Source organism: Oncorhynchus tshawytscha, linkage group LG13, assembly GCF_018296145.1.
Source record: "Oncorhynchus tshawytscha isolate Ot180627B linkage group LG13, Otsh_v2.0, whole genome shotgun sequence".
NCBI lineage: Eukaryota > Metazoa > Chordata > Actinopteri > Salmoniformes > Salmonidae > Oncorhynchus > Oncorhynchus tshawytscha.
This window is the reverse complement of record NC_056441.1, coordinates 35,759,231-35,779,394: the sequence shown is the minus strand read 5'-3', so window position 1 is coordinate 35,779,394 and position 20,164 is coordinate 35,759,231. Positions and strand designations below refer to the sequence as shown.

The window sequence follows — 20,164 nt, the reverse complement described above, 5'->3', positions numbered from 1 at the left end:
ACCTGAGGCTGCATTAATTGTAGCTGGAGATTTTAACAAAGCAAATTTGAGGAAATCGTTCCCGAAATTCTATCAACACATTGACTGTAGTACTTGTGCTGCTAAAACACTCAACCACTGCTACTCCAACTTCCGGGATGCCTACAAGGCCCTCCGCCACCTTCCCTTCGGCAAATCAGATCACGACTGCATTTTGCTCCTGCCTTCCTATAGGCAGAAATTCAAACAGGAAGTACCCATGCTAAGGACTATTCAACGCTGGTCTGACCAATCGGAATCCATGCTTTAAAATTGCTTTTGATGACGCGGACTGGGATATGTTCCTGGTAGCCTCCGAGAACAAAATAGACGAATACACAGATACGGTGATTGAGTTTATCAGGAAGTGTTGTAGGAGATGTTGAACCCACTGTGACTATTAAAACCTACCCTAACCAGAAACCGTGGATAGATGGCAGCATTCACGCAAAACTGAAAGCGCAAACCATCGCATTTAACCATGGCAAGGTGACTGTGAATATGACCTAATACAAACAATGTAGTTATTCCTGCCGTAAGGCAATCAAACAGGCAAAATGTCAGTATAGAGACAAATGGAGTCGTAATCCAACGACTCAGACACGAGACATATGTGGCAGGGTTTACAGACAATCACGGACTACAAACGGAAAACCAGCCACGTCATGGACACCGACGTCTTGCTTCCGGACAATCGAAAAAACCTTTGTTGGCCCCCTTTGAGGATAACACACAGCCCACTACCAAGGACTGTGGGCTCTCCTTCTCCATGGCCGACGTGAGTAAGATGTTTAAGTGTGTTAACCCTCGCAAGGCTGCCGGCCCAGATGGCATCCTTAGCCGCGACCTCAGAGCATGTGTGGACCAGCTGGCTGGTGTGTTTACAGACATATTTAATCTCTCCCTATTCTAGTCTGTTGTCCCCACATGCTTCAAGATGTCCACCATTGTTCCTGTACCCAAGAAAGCAAAGGTCACTGAACTAAATTATTATCACCCTGTAGCACTCTCTTCTGTCATCATGAAGTGCTTTGAGAGACTAATCAAGGATCATATCACCTCTACCTTGCCCAAAACCCTAGACCCACTTCAATTTGCTTACCGCCCCAATAGATCCACAGATGACGCAATCGCCATTGCACTGCTCACTGCTCTATCCCATCTGGACAAGAGAAATATATACGTAAGAATGGTGTTCATTGACTATAGCTCAGCTTTCAGCACCATAGTACCTTCCAAGCTCATCATTAAGCTCGAGGCCATGGGTCTGAACCCCGCCCTGTACAACTGGGTCTTGGACTTCCTGATTGACTGAAGGAATGAAACAACACCTCCACTTCGCTGATCCTCAACACTGGCGCCCCACAAGGATGCGTGCTCAGCCCCCTCCTGTACTCCTTGTTCACCCATGACTGCGTGGCCATGCACGCCTCCAACTCAATCATCAAGTTTGCAGACGACACAACAGTAGTAGGCCTGATCACCAACAATGACGAGACAGCCTACAGGGAGGAGTTGAGGGCCCTGGGAGTGTGATGAAGAAGGCGCAACAGCTCCTCTTGAACCTCGGGAGGCTGAAGAAATGTGGCTTGGCACCTAAAACCCTCACAAACCTTTACAGATGCACATTTGAGAGCATCCTGTCGGGCTGTATCACTGCCTGGTACGGCAACCGTCCGCAACCACAGGGTTAGGGTTAGCACCCGATGTCACACTAAGGCCAAAAGATCATCAAGGACAGCAACCACCCGAGCCACTACCTCTTCACCCCGCTATTATCCAGAAGGCGAGGTCAGTACAGGTGCATCAAAGCTGGGACAGAGACTGAAAAACAGCTTCTATCTCAAGGCCATCAGACTGTTAAATAGCCACCACTAACATTGAGTGGCTGCTGCCAACACACTGACACTGACACTGACTCAACTCCAGCCACTTTAATAATGGGAATTGATGGGAAATGATGTAAATATATCACTAGCCACTTTAAACAATGCTACCTTATATAATGTTACTTACCCTACATTATTCATCTCATATGCATACGTATATACTGTACTCTATATCATCGACTGCATCCTTATATAATACATGTATCACTAGCCACTTTAACTATGCCACTTTGTTTACATACTCATCTCATATGTATATACTGTACTCGACACCATCTACTGTATCTTGCCTATGCTGCTCTGTACCATCACTCATTCATATATCCTTATGTACATATTCTTTATCCCCTTACACTGTGTATAAGACAGTAGTTTTGGAATTGTTAGTTAGATTACTTGTTGGTTATTACTGCATTGTCGGAACTAGAAGCACAAGCATTTCACTACACTCGCATTAACATCTGCTAACCATGTGTATGTGACAAATAAAATTTGATTTGATTTGATTTGCTAAACACTTGTATGTGACCAATAAAATTTGATTTGAAACTGACTGTTAGAACTGTTACGGCTCCATGGATTGATGAGAAATTTGAAAAACTGTATGGTTGAAAGAGATGGGGCAGAAGGAGCGGCTACTTAGTCTGGCTGCACATCTGACTGACTGACTCACCATGAATTTAGAAATGATGTGACGAAACAACAAAAAGAAGATGAAACTGTATTATGAAGCCAAGATAGGCAGAAAGACAAATTAAACTCCATCTTTTCGCGAATCAGATGGCTTATTCATCACCAAACCATTTGATGTTTCCAATTATTTTAATAATTACTTCATTGACAAAGTGTGCAAACTTAGGCAGGAAATGCCAACAATGAACAGTGAGCCATCATACTCATGCATAAATAATGTAGAATGAAACAAAAGTTTGATGTTTGCAATACTATAAATACTACGCATGCCAGTCTCTCTTGGCTGAGAGTTGAGGAAAGACTGACTGCGTGACTTCCTGTTTTTTATAAGAAACATTAATGTGTTGGAAATTCCAAATTGTTTGCCTAGTCAACTTACACACAGCACTGACTCACACACTTACCCCACCAGACATTCCACCAGGGGTCTTTTCACAGTCCCCAGGTCCAGAACAAATTCAAGTAAAGCACAGTATTATACAGAGCCATGAGTGCATGGAATGACCTTCCGTCTTATATAGTGCAAGTGAACAGCAAACCTGGTTTCAAAAAACAAATAAAGCAACACCTCACGGCACAAACCGTCTCCCTCATGTGACCTATTTGTATTTGTTGTGTATAAGTAACGACATGTATGCGTAACTGATAGATGCACACACACACACACACACACACACACACACACACACACACACACACATACACACACACGTATGTTAATGTTTTTAAATGTATGTAAATATGTGTCGGACTCCATTGGCGTCCTTATCCTTATCAGTCCTGGGTTCAAATAGGGTATTTCATTACTTTTAAAGACATTTGGGAGTAAGTATTAAGATATTTTGTATTTGAAAAGACAGTTGAATATTGGAAAGTATTTGAAAATACTCAAATACAATAATTCAAATACACTCCCATGCATTTAGCCCAGGTATTTGAACGTTGTAATTGAAATAAGTATTTGAAAAGGCTACTGTAGTAAGCTATTCATAAGAAGTTGTTTGAAAATAGATACTGTCACGACGTCTCCCGAAGACGAAGCCTCTCCTTGTTTGACTGGTGCGCGTCAGGATATTGTGCCCATACTTTGTATTTCTTATGCCGTTGGTTTTACTATTAAACTGCTCCGGCTATTATCAAGTTCTGCTTTCCTGCGTCTGACTTCCCTGCCACCAGATTCGCACTCCTTACAAAAGTAGTTGATTCAGGCCACACTATTCGAAAATACTCAAATACACAGAAAATAATTATTTAAAAAACACATACTCAAATAAACTTGTATTTTAACCCAAGTTTGGTCCTTATTGATGATCCATTTATTTGGCATGTATTTGATGCATAGCTCATCTCTCTTTCATATGCACGGGGTCTGGCTGGACAAGTATGCCGGACGAAAATACATTAGCCCGAAGGCATTGGCTGTGCTCCAATAGTTTAAAACAGCTCTCTTTACTCCTCATGTTCTTTCATGAACTCAGGTCTCACAGTGCCTCATACTTGAGCACAATATGGTGGGAGAAGCCTGTCTGTTACCTTCCCCAACCAGTGGTCCTAAAGTAAAGCCGACAAGCAAAAGGAGTCATTAAATCTATTGGGAGACGGCCATTGATTTTTTTCTCCAGTACTTTCGGCCCATAGAGATGAATGCTTTCCCAAGGCCAGTAATGATGAGTGTGGGACGGCCTGGCAGAGCCTTGGGAAATCTGTTCGTAATTGAAGAGTCCAAGGCCCTTCCAGCTGACCGATAACAAAGGCAAAGAGCTAATCCAATCAAATCCAATTTTATTTGTCACATGTACCGATTTGCCACCACTTCAGCCGATCTGACATTTTTTTTCTTGCAACTGTACCCAATGATTTATGGAAACTTACTCGACCGGTCGATGTCCTCATCGTGGGTTTACGGACGTGTTTTTAATACGTTTTATGAACACATTTGATTAGAATACTTGTGAAATGCACATGGCTATATTTGGCAACACGTTTATTTTCCCCTCGTCTCCAACCCCAGTCAATGCGTTGAACGGATGTGGGTGGAGCAGGATAGCTCAGACCTGCGAGTGCCTTTTCAATGTTTGAGTCACAAGCGCCAAATAAAACGGGTGTTGACTTTACCGTAAGAATAAAATAAAACACACAAGAATGGAGCTAATTACAGTACCAGTACCAGATCAATGTGCAGAGGTACGAGGTATTTGAGGTAGATATGTACATGAAGGCAGGGTAAAGTGACTAGGCACCAAGATAGATAATAATAATATGAGTAAAATAAAGAACAGAGTAGCAGCAGCAAATGATAAGTGTAATAAGTGTGTGTGTGTATGATTGTGTGTTTGGGTTGTGGCGATATGTGTGTGTGTGTGCATGTGTAGTGTATGTGAATGTGTGTGTGGGTTTTGTGTGGGTGTCAATGTAGCGTGTGTGAGTGTGTATATTTAGTCTAGTGAGTGTGCATAGGATCAGTGCAAGATAGCGTCAGGTCAGATAGTTCAGGTACCATTCCTTTACTATTTAGCAGACTATTTAGCAGTCTTATGGCTTGGGGGTAGAAGCTGTCTCGGAGCCTGTTGGTGAACAGTCTATGGCTTTGGTGGCTGGAGTCTTTAACACATTTTCATGCCTTCTTCTGATACTACCTGATATAGAGATCCTGGATGGCAGAGAGCTCAGCCCCAGTGATGCACTGGGCTGTTCGCACCACCCTCTGTAGCGCTTTGCAGGCATGGGCGGTGCATTTGCCATACCGAGTGGGGATGCAGCCCATCAAGATGCTCTAAAAGGTTCAGCTGTAAAACATTTTGAGGATACGAGTGCACATGCCAACTCTTTTCCGCCTCCTGAGGGGGACGAGGCACTGCCGTGCCCTTTTCAAGACTGTGCAGGTGTGTGTGGATGCCAAGGAACTTGAAGCTCTCGACCCACTCCACAATAGCCACATCAGTGTGTATGGGGTGTGCTTTCCCCTCTTTCTCCTATAATCCACAATTAGCTCCTTGGTTTTACTGACATTTAGGAGAAGGTTGTTGTTGGCACCAAACTGCTAAGTCTCAGACATCCCTGTAGGCTGACTCATCACCGTATACCGTCGGGTTGTCAGAAAACGTGATGATGGTGTTGGAGTCGTAAGTGGCCACGCAGTCGTGGGTGAACAGGGAATTCAAGAGGGGACTAAGCACACACCCCTGAAGGGCTCCCGTGTTGAGAGTCAGCATGGTGGAGGTGTTGTTGCCTACCCTCACCACATCGGGCTGGCTCATCAGGAAGTCCAGAATTTCTGTCCCAGGGTCCCTAGCTTGGTGATGAGCTTGGATACTATGGTGTTTTTAACACTGAGGTGTTGTCTATGAACAGAATTCTCATGTAATTATTTCCCCTCTTGTCCAGGTGGGAGAGAGCAGTGTGAAGTACAATTGAGATTGTGTCATCTGTTGAGACAGTATGCGAATTGGAGTGGGTCTAGGGTGTCTGAGATGATATTGTACTCTTGCATGTTTGATGTCACGGAGGTTGTAGCAGGCTTTTTTGTATGCATCCATGTCCGTGTCCCGTTCCTTGGAAAAGGTAACTCTAGCCTTTAGCTCAGCACGGATATTGCTTGTAATGCATGGTTTTTGCTTTGGATACATTCTTATAGTCACCGTGGGGATTACATTGTCAATGCACTTATTGATGAAGCCTATGACTGTTGTGGTCAATGCTATCGGATGAATCCTGGAACATAGCCCAGTCTGTACAGTACCACCAAAATAGTCTTGTAGCCTCGCTTCTGCTTAATCCAACCACTTCCGTATTGAGTGCATTACTGGTACTTCCTGTTTGAGCTTTTGCGTGTAAACAGGAAGCGGGAGAATGGAGTCATGGTCAGATTTGCCAAATAAGGGGCGAGGGAAGACCTAGTAAGCGTTTCTTTCGGTAGATTAAGAGGTCTACAGTTTTAGCGTCCATCGTTGTGTTGGCTTGTAGACAGCTGTGATAATTACGGATGAGAACTCTCTTGATAAATAAGTGTCTACAACCTACCATGAGGTTTTCTATATCAGATGAGCAAAAGCTCGAGATTCCCTTCATACTTTCATGATCCTGAAGCTGCATGGACAATCCACCGAGTACCACGTGCATAGTGCCACCCTCCAGCCACGTTTCAGTAAGACCTATAATATTGCAGCTCTTAAAGTCTTTCTGATACGAGACTCTCGAAACGAAGCTCATCCATCTTATTCTCGAGTGACCGGACATTTGCATATAAAACAGATAGGAGCGCCGTTTGGTTTCCTCTTCGCCTCAATTTCACCAGGACTACATCTCGTCTCCCGTCTCTACGCATGCAGCGTTTTAGTAGCCCATGGAACAAAGGAATAGGGTCCGGTATGAACAGTGGAACAGCTAAGTCGGAGTTCAAGTCTTATTTGAAGTCAAAATTGAGGTTAGTAACTGCCATCTGATGTCCAGAAGCTACCTCATTACCGGGTGGCGATGTCATTACTGAAACGGTCTGTAGCCGCCAAATGGCAACCCTTCTTAGTTAGTAGAGACCTTGTCAGTAGAACAGAGTTAGTGGACGAACGAACATCTGTTTGGTGGTGAACACTGATGTCATTAACTAGCTGGTTAGCCATTATACCTTGTGGGTGAACTGTCCCTTGTCAGTGAATGTTAGAGATGTTTACTAAGTAATGGTCTTGCTACCACATTGAGACATTGATGCTTGGCCAATGCTGATGGAAGGACCCTGTGAAGGCTACCTGCACCACTTTTGCACACTCACGATTAGGCTTTTGTTGTCACTGAATATTACTGGAATCAGAGGTAAGTGAATAGCTGTTTTTTTGTATGATTCCCTAATAAAGCTTGACATTTTTCTATACCTACAAAGGTAACTATGACAACTGTTCTATTCCAAATGTGTTTTCTTTATTCTACCAATCCTTTTGATTGATTCATTCCACTCTACAGCACCCAACACACAGGTAAGCTAAGAAAAATCTGGATATTTTACACAAAGATGTGACAATTGCAGATCAGCAATCTTTTCAACAATAATCAACCACATAACCAGGCACTGACTGAACCGCAACCTTCCCAAACAAAGTCCTTGACAAAGCTGCACATCTCAAAATATGAATACGCTGGTTTATTGTCAATTTGCTCTGGGTAATACCATTTAAATATGAGGAATGACTCATTTGAATACACATTTACACCCCTTAGTGTGAAAAGACTAATTGTAGTCTTTTCGAATCCATCTCTTAAAGGCCCAGTGCAGACAAAAATGTGATTTCCTGTGTTTTACATATATTTCCACACTATGAGGTTGGAATAATACTTTGAAATTGTAAAAATTATGATAATGCCCTTTTAGTGTAAGAGCGGTTTGAAAAGACCGCCTGAAAATTCACCCTGTTTTGGGTGGGGTGGAGTTTTGGCCTGCCTGGTGACATCACTAGGCGATGAATAAGTTAATAGACCAAGAGAGTTCCAAACCCTCGTTTTCAGTTTTACCCTCCCCACTCAGACCACTCCCAGACAGTCCTAGCAAAATTCTTGCTTGAGAAATCACAGTAAAGTGCTTAATTTATTATCCCAGAAATGATTTGATATTGAGATAAAAACGGCTGCATTGGGCCTTTAAACTTTTTGTCGCTAGCCCATTCTGAAGAAAATGCCAAAGGATGATCTTTGATGCGTAAATTATTACATGAAAAAGGTAGTTCTACCTCATTGTCTGTAAGAGAGGTCAGGAGGATTTCAAAATTCCAAAGGTGTCAACAAAGATGGACTCCGCAGCAATAGAAGAGGACACCATGGGAATGCGTTTTTAGTCCCCACTTCTCGATTTGACTGCAATGCTGACATCCCAGCACATAGGAAGGCTCTAGAACTCTATATTTGTCACTTCTGCCACTGGCCGACTGGGACATCCTTTACTGCCGACATCAACTATGTGACAAATTGCTAACAAAATGGCACGATCCGATCCACCAATAGCATGGCGACAAAACCCAGCTGAGGCTGTCCCACGAGGACATGCTTTGACCCAAAGTCCTCCGCCTTCCATACAGCTGGACAGTGCTTCTTCGTGTGTGCGTGTGCATCTGTGCGTGCGTGTGTGTGTTTCTAGTGGCAGTGTGTGCAGCATGTGCTGAGCTGTGTGGCTTGGCTGCAGAGCCTGACAAGCCAGCAACGTGCCACAGTAGAAGCAGCGCCCCGCTCCAGCGAGCCGCATTGACTAAGCAGCTCAGCTCAGAGACATGAGTTCAGTGCTGCACACACTCCAAGCCAAGGTGCTCATCAGCTGATGTTAGGCCACCAGGCATATAATCACTCTAACTAATCATAACCTACTATCTTACTTCCTATGACTGATATCGGCTCTCAGCGCCCTCGCAGAAGTGTCTGTGATGTGTATTTCTATCTGGCAGCGAATGTGGACCCCTTTGTCTCCTGTGAGATGGTACTTAGAACGCGTTGCCAAGGTTGAGAAGAATAGAGGACTTCAATTCAATTGTTTTTGGAGGACAACATCATTGATGCCCATTCAAATGATAATTCCTAGCAACACACAATCTGGAATTTGAATATCGTTCATATACATACTTGACTTATACCCACTGCTTATCAATTGGAAACACAGACGTGTTGTATAGCATTGGACATGTAGGCTGCATTGTGGTTCGTCCTTCATTTTCACATGCATGGGTAGATGAATCCAGATAGATCTGACATGTATCATTATGAATTAATCAACATAGAGTGGTGTTCTGTGTGACTGACAGAAATCCTCACCAATTTTAACAAAACAATCTGATCGCTAACATGAATCACCATAACTGAATGATTACGTGTCCAAGTTTATGCAGCTGTTATTAATCAACATAAAGCCATTTGATTTCTGATGACTGATATTCCCCACACATCAAAAGATGACCTCAAAAACATACATTCTGAAACGTCAACTCTGTAGCGCCAACTCCGTAGCGTCAACTCCGTAGCGTCAACTCCGTAGCGCCAACTCCGTAGCGTCAACTCCGTAGCGTCAACACCGTAGCGTCAAACTGCATAATATCAACTCTGAAACCAGAATAATAGATAATAGATTGACAATTCTTATATTCTTATAGCACAAACTCCCTGACTTTTCCAGGTAAGAGTTTTGTCTGGAGTGAAAAAAGAGGCCATTTCCATCTAAGCGATTAACTGTAAAAGGGAGTGATTTTCCTCCATCTAGTTCAAGCAGAATATCAATATAGCTTTCGAATTATCGACAAGGCCCAGTGTGTGGCCTGGACAGTGATAGAGGAGGTCTTAGCACTCTACAATATACAGAGCTCTGCAGAGCTAAGAGGTGTCAGTGGAGTTGGACTGAAAGAGCACAAAGAAAAATGATCTTAATCATAACATACCCCACGGTTACTTATTGGCAGAAATAGCGTCCTTGGTGCTTCTCGGAAATGCAGTCGGTGCAGATTGTCCATCTATCTATAGGCCTTGGATGTGGTGGAATTACATTCTGTGGCCCCATCAATTACTATCCCAGGGTTAATACAATGTATGGTATGAGTATAGTTCTGCTGCCACGTGGACTATTTAGCATGTCATTTTTTTTTAAACATTTGGATGTTATGCACACTCTGTATGATAAGATGTTTTTCTATAGTAGCCTGGTGAAGTGGTAAACACTTAGTACACATCATGTAAAGTGTAGGCCTTGCTTTGGCACACACAGTACATCAGAAGCCACATACACACCAGGGTTGGGATCTACTCGAATTGAAGGCAGTCAATTCAGGAAGTAAACAAAAATTACAATTCAATAAACCAAAAAAAAGGACATTTATTTTCAACAACTTCTCAATAAAGTGAAAAGTAGTTGTTTCAAATGTTTTTAATTTTCTGAATTTTAAATTCAAATCACTTCCCGAATTGACTGCCATGAATTCGAAATGAGCCCAATCCTGATACACACACACAATTCAATTTTGGACAGTAGTTACACCTAATGGAAACAGGTTATTTTTTACATTGAAATGATTGACACAGATCTACTTCATTTAATTGTGTTATTGAAACACTATGGAATTAAGAGATAATAATTAGAAATTATTACCTCAGATTGACACAATCTATTCAGGCAATCATGTTGACCTAATTAGAAGTACCTCCCAAATGAAACAATTGTGTCAGTTTTAGCTCTGAGTTGCATTCATCCTAACTGCTAAATTAAAAAGCATTTATTAACTTTAAAAAAAAATTAACAACAAACAAAGATTTAAGTAGGGAGCTTTGCACTCCCATCTGCTTCCTGCTCATCCATGAGCTTTTCTACCAGCTCCTAAACCAGCAGGGTTGAAGGTACAGCGTATCAACCAACAGACCCAGTTTAAAGGGATACTTCAGGATCTTGGCAATTCCATTTATCTACTTCCCAAGAGTCAGATTATCTCGTGCAAACCATTTTTATGTCTCTGTGTCCAGTGAAGGAAGTTAGCGCTAGTTTCACAGGTCAATGCTAATTAGTGTTAGCACAATGACTTGAAGCCTATTGGTATCTGCTAGCATGCAAAATCCCGAAATTGGTATTTGCTAGCATGCAAAATCCCGAAGTATCGGTTTAACTACAACAACATTCTCAGTAATGGTTACATAAACGTTTTACTTTGTACATGTGATTGTTCATCTAACTTGGTTGAATGCACTGACTGAAGTCACTCTCGATAAAAGTGTCTGCTTAATGACCAAAATGTAAATGTAAAGGTACAAATGTATGATTGCAAAGCATGCTGGGTATTACTCTAATGAGCTCTGTCCCCAAAAAAGAAAAAACTCTGTGACCAAACGAAATTTGATCAGTTCATTTCTACATGAATGAATCTGGTGCACATCAAGTCCCACCGAGTTAAGTAAATTCTAAAAGAGACGATTACATTCCGCCAGAAAACATGAATTGATTGTGTAATGTTCACAAAATATGATAGAGCAAAACTGAAGGGCAGCCAAAATATTTTTGGGGAGTGCAGAATGAAAGCTTGTAAATCAACACATTCCATCAAACACATATAAAAGGAAAAAATGAACACACACATAATTAACACAAGCACATTGCAGAGAAGACACAACCATACCTGTATAATTAAGCAATAAGGCCCAAAGGGGTGTGGTATATGGCCAATATACCACGGCTAAGGGCTCTTCTTAAGCATGACTCAACGCAGAGTGCTAGGACACAGCCCTTAGCCGTGGTATATTGGCCATTTATCACAAACCCCCGAGTTGCCTTATTGCTATTAAAAACTGATTACCAACCTAATTAGAGCAGTAAAAATATATGTTTTGTCATACCTGTGGTATACGGTCTGATATACCACAGCATTCAGCCAATCAGCATTCAGGGCTCAAACCACCCAGTTTATAATTATCTACAATCATGCACAAAGTACCTCAGGTGCATCATTCATCATCAACACTACTGCCTTCCTCACATGTAAATACATCACACACACATACACAAAAACACACACACGGACTAAACCGTTCTACCCTTTACTAGAGAGCATTACTACAAGCTCGCCACTATAATCAAACGAAGGGAGAGACGCCTTAACAGGAGGCAAGGTACCTGTAGAGTAGACACACAATGGCGCACTCACACACCAACTGAGAGGGGAGAGCGAGAGGAAAGAGAGGTATACTCACAGAATGAATCAGACGACACCAGGAGCCGATATCAAAAGATTCCCGCGGATGCAAGCCGGCTTAGTCCCGGCGGGGAGTGGGATGCCCCCACGGATAAAAGGAATGGAGCGAGAGGAGTAAGATCCGAGAGGAGGGGAAGGCGGAGGGAGGGAGGGAGGGGAGGAAGAAAAAGGAGTTGGGGGGTGTCGTGAGGGACTGGGTCTCTGGGCTTTGGGAGGGTTTTCTGTTTCTTTTCACCAAGTAGTCTATTCTTTTTGATATGGTGATACGGTGTATTACGGGGGAAACCTATATAGGAGTAATGTCCAACCCCTGGGTTTGTTCTTTAATAGGAAATGATTCCCTCAGGGTGCAAAAGGATGCATTTTCTACAGGAGTGAAAAATACCCAACAGCAGTGGAAAAAGGGGATTTAGACGGAGGTGAAGGTGAAATATCTAGCTTTCTGCCCTGGTGGAGCGATGAACAGACGGCAGAATGAACGAGTGTGTGCTGTTAACAAATAAAAGAGCCGGGAGGAAAAAGAACGTTCTGTTTCAATTGGAAAAAAATAACTCTTTCATTCTCCCGCCTTCCCTTGCGGCGAACGGGGCGAACAGTCCTCAAAAGGGATCTCGTTCCGAGATGAAAAGAAAAAACTAAATTAAAGAGGAAGGCGATAATGACATGTGTCTGTGGCACCTGTACCCCTCTCTCTTTCGGGTTCCCTCTCTCTTCCTCTCTCTGTCTATATCTCTCCCACTTGACTGGCAAGATTAAGGCATATAATGCAATTCTCTTAATTGGCCCCGGTTGTGGCGACAGTACAATCATTCAGAAGCACTCGTTTTTGCTCTCTCTTTCACTCCCCCCCTCTCTTTTTGTTCTCTTACACTCTCCCCTTCGCCTGACGAATAGCGAGGAAGGCAGTGCAGAGAATGCCAATGACACTGGGTGGGTTTCAGTCTAAAGGTTGGGATCCCACCGTTACCCCACTATCTGACAGAAATGGCCCCCTGAACCTTACCCAGACCCCCCACTCTATCCATCCCTGCGGATTCTCTCCTTTCTCTCCCCTCTCCTCTATAACTGGGCTTCTGAAAATGTCAGCCTGACTCTCAGCCTCCCTCTCTCTCACTTTTCTCTTTTAGATACTCTACACCTGTTCTCCCGCTTGACACGCTTATCTTTGTTAATCTCTCTCTTTCTACCTCTCTCTTCCTTATCTACACCTTTTTGTTGTTGTTCTAATTTGTTTGTTTCAGGTGTACTTCTCACCGGGAGGGCTGGAAGATTTTCACACAGTCTCTTAGAGTAAGCCAAACATAATTAGGCTACTCTAAAGCATACGTGAAATGATGGGAATATGCGAGAAGAGATGGGCAGATACTAACCTAGTTGCAATTTCAAACGATCGCTCAGTTCTGGGTTGTGAGAGTGAATCCACTGCTTTGTAGATCACAGAAGGATACAAAGAGTGTTTATGTTGAAACGAGATTATCTGGAACTAAAGGATTTTCGGGAATCCAATACATTACTGCACTTCCTACATGACAGCCGCATCACCTCGTGTGAGACATCTTGGCAGGAAATTCACGGGTACCAATGGTTTTCCTGTCTTTTAGTTCTCACATCCACTTGTCATCATACATAAAAAATTACCCAAATCCTCTCGTCACTCAACGTGGCAGTAAAACACTGAGGCTGTGAACGGAACGGGTTGCCATGGCACCACCGAAAGGAAGCAAGCTTGATGGAAAGTCTTTAGGTGTGAAGGATGCGGGGTACTCTAGAGGTGATCACACAGAAGAGTGGCCCCATGGAGGGAAGTGTGGTCCTTGTCAGGGCAGGAAATGGACGCCAGGTGAAAAGGTCTCCAGGAGTGATTCGAGATCTGTAGTGAAAGAGAGAAAAAGAGCAAGAGAGAGAGACAGAGAGAGAGGCAGAGAGAGAGACAGAGAGAGAGGCAGAGAGAGAGACAGAGAGAGAGACAGAGAGAGAGGCAGAGAGAGAGACAGAGAGAGAGGCAGAGAGAGAGACAGAGAGAGAGGCAGAGAGAGAGACAGAGAGAGAGGCAGAGAGAGAGGCAGAGAGAGAGACAGAGAGAGAGGCAGAGAGAGAGACAGAGAGAGAGTGCGTTTCAGCATTTCAACATCATACTGTATTGTATACCCAGTCATTATTCACCATCTCCCAGAAAATGCACTGTAAAAAGGCCGCATTTTATGTGACTTATTCTATTTATTTGTCAGTGTTCAATTACAACATCAATTTCATAAGAAATGTATAGCAGGCACAGCCACCTTTGTACTTATGCAAACTATCATTGTTCATCCAATTTTAAATGTGTGGTTCCGCTGACTTGAATCATACTTTGTTTTCGAGGTAAACGACACAATTTGTTCAACTTGGGAATGAATGTGAGTATAACATTATATGTCTCATGCAGTTTACAGCAGGTATAAAGGGTGCATCAAAGCGCTTTTGGGCTAACTCCCTCAACAACGCAGCACATTAGTCAATAACAATAATATCAATAACAAGTCAAGAACAACAAGCAATAGGAGCAATATGAGACGTAGAATGCATAGTACTACACGGTCATAATGGACCGTACTTACAAATATTGTAGAAAAAGCAGCATTGACTGTGTGTATGCCTGTGTGTGAGTTTTGAGTGCATGTGGCTGGGTTTGTGTGTAAGGGTTGGATGTGCGGGTCGTCGGTGCAAATAGTCTCCAAAGGGCAGATAGTCTCTGAGATGAAACTAGTCTCTAAGGTGCAGTTCTGTGCAGGGAGGCAGCTAGAGTTAGCTGTTCAGCAGTCAGATGGGTCTAGTGGTAGTAGAATCCTCGTAGCCTGCTGGTCCGAGACTGTGTACCAGGTGGTAACAGTGTAAACACGCCGTGGCTCAGGTGACTGGGGACTTGCAGGGGCTTGCTTCCATTCAACCACAAGAGCATTCACGAGGTCGGGGCACTGATGTTGGGCGATTAGGCCTGGATCGCAGCCGGTGTTCCAATTCATCCCAAAGGTGTTCGATGGGGTTGAGGTCAGGGCTCTGTGCAGGCCACATGGATCCACATGGATCTCGACAAACCATTTCTGTTTGGACCTTGCTTTGTGCACGGGGGCATTGTCGTGCTGAAACAGGAAAGGGGCCTTCTCCAAACTGTTGCCACAAAGTTGGAAGCACAGAATTGTCTAGAATGTCATAGTACGCTGTAGTGTTAAGATTTCTCCTCACTGGAACTAAGGGGCCTAGCCCAAACCATGAAAAACAGCCCCAGACCATTAATCCTCCTCCACCAAACTTTACAGCACTATGCATTCGGGCAGGTTCTCCTGGCAGCCGCCAAACCCAGATTCGTCCGTCGGACTGCCAGATGGTGAAGCGTGATTCATCACTCCAGAGAACGTGTTTCCACTCCTCCAGAGTCCAATGGCGGTGAGCTTTACACCCCCCCCCCCAGTCGACGGTTGCCATTGCACATGGTGATCTTAGGTTTGTGAGCGGTTGCTCAGTCATGGAAACCCATTTCCTGAAGCTCTCAACAAACAGTTCTTGTGCTGACATTGCTTCCAGAGGCAGTCTGAAATTTGGAAGTGAGTGTTGCAACCGAGGACAGACGGTTTTTACCCACTACACGCTTCAGCACTCTGCGGTCCCGTTCTGTGAGCTTGTCTGGCCTATCACTTCGCAGCTCAGCCATTGTTGCTCCTAGACATTTACACTTCACAATAACGGCACTTACAGTTGATGGGGGGCAGCTCGAGCAGGGCAGAAATTTGACTAATTGACTTGTTTGACTACTTGACAGGGCGGCAGGTAGCCTAGTGGTTAGAGCGTTGGCCTAGTAACCGAAAGGTTGCAAGATCGACTCCTCTGAGCAGACGAGGTTCCTAGGCTGTCACTGTTCCTCGGCCGTCATTGAAAATAAGAATTTGTTCTTCACCGACTTGCCGAGTTAAATAAAAAAATGTTGGAAAGGTGGAATCTCTTAACGGTGCCACGTTGAAAGTCACTGAGCTCTTCTATAAGGCCAATCTTTGTCTATGGGGATTGCAGGGCTGTGTGCTCAATTTTAAACACCCGTCAGCAACGGGTGTGGCTGAAATAGCCGAATCAAGGGCGTGTCCACATACTTTTGTACATTTAGCGAATGCTCTTCTAAGTAAGTGTTTACACAGACAAGGAGGACTCTATGGTCTTTTCCCTGTAAACATCAACATTTACACTCTGTACTTAAAAGGCCGCACTGCTGCAAACGTACGCTGTCTAAATGTTTCCTCACTGTTGCCATGACATTAGCAGCGCGTTCATATCATATACATTACCACCAAGGGCGTTCATTTCAGAAAATGCAGAGGCTGTTCGAAAGGGAGGGGGGCGGACGTGTTTGAAGGTATAGCCACAGCGATGGACATTGGAGATTTTACCATTCTACCAACATTTTGACTAACATTTGCCTAACGCTAGCGCCCTTTACGTAACGCCATCAGTGGCAGCGGGAGCCGAACGCGCACAGCTTGCACGCCTTAGCGGGGGACGGCGGTCAAGTGGCCTCTTGTGTTCCGCATGTAGCTACCAACTAGCAACTACAGTCTGATTTAGCACTTAGCAAATGGAGCTACCCGGCTTCACTGCAACACTCCAGCCGAAAGTGCATCTGCAGAGCACAACAGCTCGCATGTAGCTATTGTGAGCGAGTTCTTTGTGTGGATGCTTCCAACTCCTGGGAGACAGATAGATAGATGTTTGAATGTGTGAGAACTGAAAGTGTGTGTGTGGTGTGTACGGTGAGTAGGAGTTTGGAGTTCATGTGGTGTGACGGTGAATGGTGATGGCAGGCAAATTAGTTGGATGGAGAGGTCACAGGCGGAGGATGCCCCTAATAGCATATCTCAGATCAGCTTTTCCTTATCCGTGCCCTAACCGTAAACCTCTCAGAGATTAAACATAAACTGTCCCTGGATCTGTGCTTAGGGGCAACTTTCCAGTGGGAAAGATACAGGTTCAACTGCGGCAGGGTAGCCTAGTGGTTAGAGCGTTGGACTAGTAACCGAAAGGTTGCAAGATTGGATCCCCCGAGCTGACAAGGTAAAAATCTGTCGTTCTGCCCCTGAACAAGTTAACCCACTGTTCCTAGGCCATCATTGAAAATAAGAATCTGTTCTTAACTGACTTGCCGAGTTAAATAAAGGTAAAAAAATATCACAAGCCTTTTAAAAATGAGTAATGTCCCCTAAGCATCTCTGTTTACATCATCTGGGTTATATATTGAGGCCTAGACAAAAGAAGTGCTGGTTTGCTCTGATATCATCTCCAATATTTCAATGTAATTTAGGACTTCTGTATCCAAACCCATGAGTCATTGTTTGTAAATCACAGTTCTCTCTCATTTGTGTCATTATTCGTTAGGCTTCACGTTGTTTTAGTCACAGGGTCATCTTTGTGTCTTCATACGGTAAAGCACCATTTACGTCTCAGAATGGAGAAACCTGTGGTACAGCCAGATGGCAAAGCAGTAGGTGTGTGTGTCTGTACCCCTTTCTGCATCATGGTTGTAGGCATCTTGTTAAAGAATGTGTGTCAGGGTGTGTGTGTGTGTGTGTGTGTGTGTGTGTGTGTGTGTGTGTGTGTGTGTGTGTGTGTGTGTGTGTGTGTGTGTGTGTGTGTGTGTGTGAATGCATTAGTGTGTGCTGGTATGTTACAGTGTGTGTGTGTGTGTGTGTGTGTGTGTGTGTGTGTGTGTGTGTGTGTGTGTGTGTGTGTGTGTGTGTGTGTGTGTGTGTGTGTGTGTGCGCGCGCGAACGAACGTAAGTGTGTGTATGTGCACGAGAACTCAACACATCCCCCCTGAGGTGTAGCTATAGCGTTATTGAACAGACACTGGTTTGTCATTGCTGTGTTCTATTCCAGAATGTCGCCTGCAGCCTACGGGACAACAGGACCCTGCCTCCCGCTGTTTAGACCCGCTGCAGCAACCCAACGGAGGCACACAGAGTGATGGTGATCTCAGTAACAGAACACAGCTTGTGCTATTATGACCCCGTCACCCCGAGTGCCATCTAGTGTTAGCATTAGCGTACAGCCATTACAGTCCTTATGGCTTTTCAGACACTGACCAAAAATATGAGTCTATGGAGCTGAGATGATGCTGGTGGTTAGTGGTTTGGGGGTAATCATGGAGGTTGAGTAGGGGTGAGGGAAGAAGAGAGTGGGATTATGTGGAGAAATAGGAATTCCGGGGGTGGGGAGTTCGCTGTGAGTGACGGTTTTTGACCGGTTGAACGGCGGTTGACATCCAGGCTCGTTCATACAGTATGTATGCACCCTCGATGGGTGGCTGGGTGGGTGATGGAGGGAATGATTGACGAAAGAAACGAGGGAACGGGAAAGAGGGGAACGAAAGACAGAGGGGGGCGATAAAATGGCTGAGGGATGACCATAGTCGATATAGGAAAGGGGGGTTGATTGATGGAGAACAATGGACAAATAACGACCAGCGAGATAAAGATGTAACAGAAATAAGAACGGGGATGAGAGAGAGGGAGGAGGAGGAGATGAAAAGGGGGAGAAAAGAGGAGAGGGAAAAACCCACACTCACCCATCTCAGTCCCCTTTCCATGGGCGAACGAACGGTTAGCCCCTGCTAGATCAGCAGTTAGCGGCTGCCACGGAGAGCGAGTGAGGGAGCCCTCAGCCAAATGCCAAACGGACGGCTATTACGAGCGTGTGTGCCAGCGCCGGGGAAAAGAGAGCGAAAGGAGAGAATGGGAGGAGGGGGAAGGGGGGGAAACGAGGGAGAAAGCCGAGGAGAGGAGCAGAGGAGAGAAGAGCAGAGTTGCGCGTTGCAGGCGCAATAGAGACACTATGACCCTAGCAGGTCTGTGTCCTTTAAGCATTCCCCGAATTCCCCAAAATCCGTCCTGTCCAAATCCCCTTTTACAAACAGAACGACAGATCACTTTCTTTCCATGAAGCCAATCACAGCTCCAGACTCTATTGACAGGTAAACGGATACACACACTCAAATAAAATGCAGAGCAAACGCTGTCGCAATGACACCCCGGTTACGGCTCCACAGGCTGTCACAAGAAGATGACAGGAATCGACCCCCTCCTCTCTGGGCTTCTGTGTTGCTCCTTTTCTTCATAAAGACCAGTCCATTTGGAGATGAGTGAAAGCTGTGTAACTGTTCCCCTGTTCCCCTGTTCTTTTTGACTCCTCTTTTTTCTATCTAACGCCTCTTGTCCTGTTGTCCCTCAGTATTGGGCTCGCTGTATTTCCTGTGGGGCTAGCGAAGGAACGGACTGCATTCAGCACTACCAGCAAGCTCCTTGCTCTCTCTCTCTCTCTCTCTTCATTGTACCTCAATACCTCTTCAGCTCTCTCCAGTCCAATCGTCTCTCTCTCTCTCTCTCTCTCTCTCTCCCTCTCTCAAGATAAATATCAACTGGCTGCCACCCTTTCATCCCCTACTGTCAATCAAGGACACAACATAAAATAAACATCAGCCCGCCTCTCTCTCAGAACGGTCATCACTTGTAACACAGGCTGGCCAATGTTCAAAACACTGCATTGTGCATTCATATCTTTAAAGAAACCTTGCACTTGCAGAATCATTGGTTCAAATAACTCATTTATCATGAAATACCATAGGAACATTCATTTAGATCACCCACACCCAATATACCGATAGTTTCACTGTGTAGTTGATAGTACAATCATTAAATATTGTAGGACAAAATATGTGATACATGTTTGTTTATGGTACTACATGTAAATACATCACTGAAAAAGGACTAGTAAAGATAATACTACAGACACAGTGGAATCATTGAACAAAATCTGACATTTATTGATGAAATACAATAAAATAACTCATAGGTT

The 20,164-nt window shown here is 44.2% G+C and overlaps 1 protein-coding gene across 2 annotated transcripts in view; it reads right to left on the bottom strand.

Annotated features, from left to right (window-relative positions):
* The window catches only part of LOC112264812 (glutamate receptor ionotropic, kainate 5-like), an 89,851-nt gene extending 70,185 nt beyond the window's left edge, over positions 1-19,666 (bottom strand). For both annotated transcript variants that reach the window (XM_042295607.1, XM_042295608.1), the window contains exons 1-2: positions 18,879-19,666; positions 12,291-14,162 (exon numbers count right to left, since the gene is read on the bottom strand). The gene's annotated coding sequence lies outside the window, so the exon portion shown is untranslated. The remainder of the gene's footprint in view (positions 1-12,290; positions 14,163-18,878) is intronic.
* Positions 19,667-20,164: the final 498 nt, after the last annotated feature.